Raw genomic sequence first — 8,855 nt, 5'->3', positions numbered from 1 at the left:
GTACTGTAATGTTCTGCATGTACTAGCTGTAACGTGTGTTCTCTCTCTATCTAGCATGTATAGTAATGTACTATGTGTACTAGCTGTAATGTGTGTTCTCTCTCCATCTAGCAAGTAATGACTCATGAATGAATTGACTCATTGTATGATATCGTGTTTTAGTAATAGTCCTAGTATCTTCCTAAACTACCCATATGGTAGCTTACTTGTAATGTAACTGGTACGTATGAACATGGATGTATACCCTTGCTACCCAAGGGCATTGGATGAACTGGCAGGACCTTTATGACTATATATGTACATATGATATATAACTAATATTTAAACAACCTTCGGACGGATTCCCGATGTCCCACCAGACCACATCTCAAGCACGAAAAGGAAATAGGGTGGATAGCCTTCCTAAGTCTTTTAAACTTTTCTTATATATCTATACATATATAGGCATGCAATTGATACTAGAAAAGCATAAAATATATTTTGTAAAACCTTTGAACATAATTATTATCTAAGAAAGGATCGACTTGATGTCAATTTATAAACCGGTTTGAAGGCATGGGTTTGATAAAACAGTTTAAGTATAAAGAAACATTTGTTTGAAACACAATTGTAAATGAGTTTGAAATGAAACAGATAGAGTAAAATGTACAGTTTAATAAGGAGTTTTAAACATATAAAGTGTTTATGAAAAACATTTGAAGGAAACTATTTGGTAAAACGGCTAATGAGTAGCCAATCATTTGAATGTTGCATATTAATCACATATGATTCATATAATAAGTAGCTTGATTCTACTTGTATCCGCCCCCCATAAAGTATTTAAAAACATAACATTGATTAAGGGGTATGAACTCACCTGTTGCGAGTGGATCGGAAGGAAGTGTCGGATAAGTGCTTGGTGTCAAGTGAAGACTTAGACACGCACAAAGATCCTAATTACATATGAGGACATATGTATATAAACAATTAGTCTTTAAACAACTAATAAACAATTAAAGACACTCAAGGACATGACAAACACTTTGTACAAGTGTTATAAGTTCTAATGAGTGCATCTAAGTGTTGTAGGGAAAGGCTAGTGTGTTTGGGGTTCAAGGAACACTCCTAAAATGAGTTTACTCCCTAAAGACCAACACCCCTTGAGTTTACGGTCGTAAACTCTTGATTTTATGGTCGTAAACTCTTGATTTTATGGTCGTAAACTCCTAACCTTTTGGCCATTTGTTGATTTGAAGTCTTCTAAGCTATTCCAAGCATTCCTACTTCATGATTTAGCCTTAGGAAGTGTTGTGTGGCATCAAAACACTCCTAAATGGGGTTTACGGTCTAAGGACCATTTCTTCATGAGTTTACTACCTTAAACTCATGAGTTTAATACCTTAAACTCCTAATTTTATGGTATTTGGGGTTTTCAAGTCCTTAGCTCAATCATGGCACTAGTCTAGGTTAGATTTAGACATAAGAAGTAACCATGGGACTTTTATCGGACATTTACACACTTTTTTGGGTGTTTACGGTTTTGGGACATCCCCAAACCATAAACACATAAAAATGAAAAGTTTTGGTGCTTTTTGTGTAATAAACTCTTCAAGGATGAATCAAGAAAATTCCCTAAGCCATTGTGAAGCATCTAGGCACCTTAACACACCATTTTGGCCCTATTCTTGGTGTTTACGGTTTTGGGACCTCCCAAAACCGTGAACACCTTCATCTTGGTGTTCTTGGGACTTTTCTTTGGTATAAACATGTATAGCAAGCTTTAAATGACTCTAGGATAGAAGTACTTACATTGTGGAAGCTTGAAATGAATTAAAGTCCAAGAACACTAGTGTTTGTTCTTGGTGTTCTTGGTGTTTTGGAAAAACTAGTCAAAACACAAAAAGGGATGGATTAAAGGATGTACAATCACTAGATTAAGTGATATACTAACTTGAAAGGGTTAGAAACACTTACTAGATTGAAGATTTTGAATAAAAACTTGGATGATACTTGAGAGAGTTTTTGGAGTTTACTCTTTTGGTAAATGGGGAGTAAACTCATGCTTATGCATGAGTTCACGGTTTTTGGGTGATTTTCCGACCCAAACATAAAAGTTTGGTCGTGAACTTCTAAGACACGAGGTGTTTGTGGTTTTTAAATTTCAAAACCCGAGACGGCACTTTCTTTCACCGTTCGTTTAAAGAATAATATTAAAATAATCAAACGAACTTTAAATTTGTCGAACATATGTAATAATGTAATTGACCTATAAATCGAAGTGATTGACTGTTAGGGTTTGACCGAATGAAAATTTCAAGTTATCACATAAGCTTTCGGGCTTACAGTTTAGTTTATCATTTCAGGTACATCGGGGAATCGCGACAAGGCAAAGGCATAATCGTACAGCTCCTCATCTTTTGTTTATGTTTCTGGGAAAACTCTGATATTATACATTTTGAAAACAAAGTTGTAGTGATTGTAATGGTTTGAAATGTTTTTAAAATTTCAAATTTTGCATGAGTTTTATGGGTGTTACACATTATACATTATTATATATACATTGAACACATATTCCAAATATGAAGCACTTAATTCACATATATTTAATATTTATACTTTTAATAAATACTTGAATTAAAATTATGTTCATGAAAGTACCTACGAACTCACCTGATTATAGGTGGAAGATTCGCGAGAAAGTTAGCTTCTCGACCAACAATTCAACTTTCCCTTTTTAAACGACGTAAATACTAATATTGCTATGTCTCATTATTCGTTTGTATTTTTCAGGTTAAGTCAATTCTTTTGGATTCTTCATTAATCCCAAGAAATATTAAGTTCTATCAAATAAGTAATAACCATGTAATATCATATCATAGGTAAGATCCATTTAGTATACATAGTATATTGTTTGCAAATTCCACTTTAAACAACTCACTAGATCTATGTGACAACCCAGAATTTCTAGCTTGTATAAACGTTCAAATCTATGAAAGTTAGACTCATGTTGCTATCTTTTAGCACTCTTTGTGGTCTATTCTGAGTATTCTGAGACTAATGCATCAAAGGAATCAGTGTTTGGATGTGTCAGTTTAAGTTCTAAACTACCTAGCAACCGTAAACCTTCTCAAAAAGGAGTTTACGGTCGAGACCTTGAGTTTACGGTGAAGGTGGCCTTAAACTCCATGCTATATATTCAAACCTTAGTCATTTTCAATCACTTTTACCATATCAAGGCAAAGAACTCATTCTCTCTCAAGTATCATCCGACTTTTCTCTTAGATCTTCAAGATTGTAAGTATTTCTTCCCTAGATTGGTGGATATCCTTCTATATCTAGTGATTATACATGATTTCATCCATGAAATCTCTTCATTTGATATATCTTCAAGTGTTCTTCATTTCACCAAGAACACACACTAGTGTTCTTGGATCCTAATCACCCTTACAAGCTTCTAATAAGTAAGTACACTGCCCTTAACTTGTTATATACTTGAATCACATGTTAAACACCTAGAAAACATCAAGAAACTCAAGAACAAAAGGTGTTTACAGTCTAGTGCATCTTCATAGACCGTAAACCCTTATAAAGCGATTTCTTATAGCCTTTACCCTTCCTAAGGCTAAGCATGATCCCTACAATCCGATGCCTTTGATTGAAGCCTTTGAAAACCATCATTTCTGAAAGATTTGGTGAGTTTGCGGTTGAATCTCCTTAGACCGTGAACTCCATGACTGTAAGGTCATTAGACCGTGAACCCAAGAACCGTAAACTCCAAGGACCGTGAACACTTGGACCGTGAACTCCCTTTGGTCATGCGTCTTTTACTGTAAACTCTATAGGGTGGCCATCTACCCTTGTTATGCAATCATATGTGATTGTATCCCATGAATCTAAGAGTTTCCTAGCCTATTAGGGTGTTATCCCTTATAATTAGTTGATTATACACTAATCAAATACACATACATGTCATTATATGTTTATTAGGAACTATGTGTGCTCAAGGTTTCACCTGACACTCTACATCTTTTTTCCAAACATACTTCCGTATCACTCACTACAAGTGAGTTCATACCCCTTAATCTATCTTTTAAATGATTTTAAATGTTTTTATGGGGAGATACAAGTTGAAACATTATAGTTATTATATCAATCACATGTGATTAATAACTACAAAACAAATGGATTTACTATACTTTTAACTGTTTTATCAAACAAACTACTTCAAAATGTATATCAAACTCTTTTACATATTAAACTCTTTATCAAACTTGTTCTTACATGTCAAACCTTTCTTTTAACTCTTTAAAACTTATATATTGTCAAAACCATGTCTAATGCGTATATCGTTATATAAGTAAGGTTGGAAGGACTTAGGACTGGTAACTTACTTTATTTTCCTGTTCCTCGTTTGGTTGTGGACTTAGAGTACCCCGTTATTTGTCCGAGTTTCGTTTGATCCTTAGTTATATATTATGTATATATGTATAAGACATAAAAGCTTTTATCTCATTTCAATACACTCAGTTATACAAACAACTCTAATAGTAAAGTATAATAGGTATAGTTTAGGAAGATACTACTCATTACTTCTAGAACAAAGAAACATACAAAGAGACAGTTCATACTGTTGGATAAGGTGTCTAAGTCCATAACTATTTCTGGTATGTACTTGACCCTACCCGGCATGGTCCAATTGGGTTGCATGACACCATGCAATTGGATAGACTAAATGAGAAGAATTAACACTTGTGGTTTATTAATATACTATAAGTTCTAATATATTAATAATATTATTCAATTAGTTTGATCAAGAATTAATTTAGAATTAATTAAGTGATCAAAAGATAACTAATTAAATATATGGGTTGATTATGTAAATCATCCATAACTTGTATAGTGGGCTAAGAGGCTCCATGGATTATCAAGTCGGGTTCCACCCATAGGATGCTCCATGGGAGTTACAAACCCATGGGTCATGGAAATGAAAAGTCATGACACATTAGGGTTTACATGGTGTAACCCTAGATGTGTCAACACTATATAAAGCACATATTCTCCACCAAAATTGGTTACACACAAGAAACAAGAGGGCTAGGCCAATTTTAGAAGTGTGTATTCTCTCTAAAGTCATTCCAAAATCATTTGGTGTTGTGTGAAGCATTTGACGCATCACACTTGGGGTGCTAGGCTCACAAGGTTTCTAGGATCATAATCAACAACAAGGTATGTTATTCTATCTTTCATTCAAGTTAAAAATTGTTCCCCATGTATGCTAGATAGGAATATAACCTTGAAATTCAACTTTGCATGATTATTAGAAAAACATAGATCCAAGGTTATTAGGGTTGCATGTACACTTAGGAAGTGTTAGAATGCTCAAAACCCATCAGTGGTATCAGAGCCTAGGCTTGTTTGTTGATTCTTTCTGCAAGCTGTTGAAAAAAATCATTTTTCTGTTTTCTGCTCGTATGAACTCGCCGATTCCATGGGGGGACTCGACGAGTCCATGAACATATGCAAGCTACTCGTCGAGTTTGTTCTTGCACTCGACGAGTAGAGGCTGTAGTTTTTCAGAAATTCGACTTTTGTTGCTGGAAATGGACTAGAAACATTACCGTAAACTGTTTTGGTACTTGAAAACTTGTTTTAGATGGTGTAATGTTTATGCTAATCCATTTGCAATGGCAATTATCAAAATTACAAGTTTTAAGTGTAATTTTTGATTCTTGAAATGTTCATATTCATGTTCTTGAACTTATGAAGATTAGATGATCATAGGAATTGCTTGTAACCTTCATGGTAGTTTAATTCATGATCATAAAGTTTTTAATGGAGTCCATAACTTGCCCACAAGCTATGGAAAACCAAAAGACTTGAGAGTAGTAGGGTATAGTGATTCTAGCTTTCAGACTAATAGGGATAATTTCCACTCTCAGTCAGGCTGGGTATTTACCCTAAACGGAGGAGCAATTTCTTGGAAGAGTTCCAAGCAAGAGACAGTGTTCGATTCAACTTGCGAATCAGAGTATATAGCAGCTAGCGAAGTAGCAGAGGAGGTGATATGGCTGAAGAACTTCATTGGAGACCTTGGAGTTGTACCATCTATTAAGGAGCCAATGGAAATTTTCTGTGATAGTGAAAGTGATGTTGCCTTAGCCAAGGAACCAAGGGATCACGGGAGATCCAGACACATCGACAGACAATACGATTTCATCAGGCATCGAATAGAAGAAGGACTACTCGTGGAAAAGAGGGTATCATCGGATGAGAATCTAGCAGATCCCCTCACGAAGGGACTGACTCTGGTTATGCATCTCTATCATGCTCGGAGCGTAGGGCTGAAGGATGATATTGGATTTAGTAGTTAGATAAACCTGAAATTTGTAAAGTGTAATTGACATTAGATGATGAATAAAAGGTGTTTTATTTATGAGTAAAGTGTTGCTATCTCTTGTCGATCGTTTACTATATTTCTTTTGCATGTTTTGACTTCCAGAATAATTATGTTTGGTATATCATATTATTCGAACCTCCACAGTCGGTCATATGTCGTAAGTAGGTATGAATCAAGACTGTCATGATTGGTTGCAGAGGTCTAAGGTGTTGGACATGGCTACAACAATCATGAGTGCTTATAAATTCTGACCATTGGACGAAACCCATGCTCACTGGAATCACTTCATTGAATTTATCTCGAGTGATGAGATGGTAATATCATATAAGTCTTGAAACTTAGAAATATGATTTGTTACTTATGAGTTGGTTATGCATTGATTGTACGAAAACGCATTGGTAACTCGATGTTACAAAACGTGCACTTGTGTATAATTCAATGAGTGGTAGAACAAACATATGATTCGAAGTTTATCTTTTCCTTCTTGGATTAGATGTTGATATCTGGGCCCCTCGATGATTTTGTTTTGACCTATGTACCGGTCCCGGTCAGAACTAAGTTGATATGTTCAATTAAGTTCTTTGTCAAACAAATCGGAAATCGGGAAACAAACTGTTGGACAATAAGTAAGACATTGTTCCATGTATTTGTCTGGCTGATATCTTGAACAGAGGATTATATGATCGCTTATCTTAAATGGCATATCATCATCTTCTCAGTTCTGAGATACCTTGAAAGAGCTACAATTTCCGTTCGGTTCCTAAAGTGTTACAATTATAGTTATTAGACTTATCCAAGTAGGAGATTGTTTGATAAGGTGTCTAAGTCCATAACTATTTCTGGTATGTACTTGACCCGACCCGGCATGGTCCATTTGGGTTGCATGGCACTATGCAATTGGATAGACTAAATGAGAGAATTAACACTCGTGGTTTATTAATATATTATAAGTTTTAATATATTAATAGTATTATTTAACTAGTTTGATCAAGAATTAATTAAGTGATCAAAAGATAACTAATTAAATATATGGGTTGATTATGTAAATCATCCATAACTTGTGTAATGGGCTAAGAGGCTCCATGGATTATCAAGTTGGGTTCCACCCATAGGATGCTCCATGGGAACTACAAACCCATGGGTCATGGAAATGAAAAGTCATGACACATTAGGGTTTACATGGTGTAACCCTAGATGTGTCAACACTATATAAAGAACATATTCTCCACCAAAATCGGTTACACACAAGAAACAAGAGGGCTAGGCCGATTTTAGAAGTGTGTATTCTCTCTAAAGTCATTCCAAAAGCATTTGGTGTTGTGTGAAGCATTTGAGGCATCACACTTGGGGTGCTAGGCTCACAAGTTTTCTAGGATCATAATCAACAACAAGGTATGTTATTTTATCTTTCATTCAAGTTAAAAAATTATTCCCCATGTATGCTAGATAAGAATATAACCTTGGAATTCAACTTTGCATGATTATCAGACAAACATAGTGATGGGATTAAAACAACTTTTAATCTAAGAAGATCGATTAGATCTTGAACAAGTATATGAATATAAAACAGTTAACAACGCAATAATAAGAACAAACAGCTTGAATCAAACGTGTCGAATGATTAAATAAAATCCTTAGAAGAGCTCGATTAAGAACATCAACTGTAAAGGATTAGAAGATTACAAGAACGATTACAGAAAAATATATTACTCTTGATCAATCGCTGTATCGATAATCTCTGGAATCTTAACCTAATATGCATGCAAGCATTTAACTTATATACAATACATAAAAGGCTCTCGGTTGGACAGGCCCAAACCGGAGAATAAAAGGCTAATCTAACGAGCCCAAAAGACGCAACATCAAAACTCTTTTCAGCCCAACAATCTCCCCCTTTGCGTCAATTTGGAGCGAGACTTTCACTTCCTACTTGGGCCGGCGGCTGAAGCTGGTACCTTCTTCTTCACGGTACTAAACAGACACTTGGTTATGGAAAGGATGGTCTGTCTAAACCGGATGTACCAATTGATCATATCATTGAAGTATTTGATATCATCAGCCGAATTGTCTTTACACTGCTTGATGATGAATAAGATGTGCTCCAAGCAAGTTGTAGTGTAAAGATGTTTGTCAGCTAAAGCGAAGAGACATTTCTGTCCTTCGGCTCTAGTGAACATCACAGAGTTTCGCCTCGAATCTATCTTGCCCATTAGCATTTGATTCAGATCACTGGCCGATCCCACAGGCTTGACTTTCGGTTTCTTCTTAAAAACTGTGGCAACCTCCTGATCCATTAGGGCCACCTCCATGATGTAGCATGTCAGCATCCTTTTGACATGGTCTAAGATGGGACCATATTCGGCTTCGTTTGTCAGCAGGATGTTGTACAAGACTATCCAATCATGAGGGTTCAGATTGGGCAGATCCGCCAGAGAGATCATGTGAGCAGTTCTTGCAGATCCTCGGATAAGCTTGAACT

The sequence above is a fragment of the Lactuca serriola genome, chromosome 9, assembly GCF_051521515.1.
Source record: "Lactuca serriola cultivar US96UC23 chromosome 9, Lser_US96UC23_V15, whole genome shotgun sequence".
NCBI classification, from domain to species: domain Eukaryota; kingdom Viridiplantae; phylum Streptophyta; class Magnoliopsida; order Asterales; family Asteraceae; genus Lactuca; species Lactuca serriola.
This window is presented reverse-complemented; position numbering follows the sequence as displayed.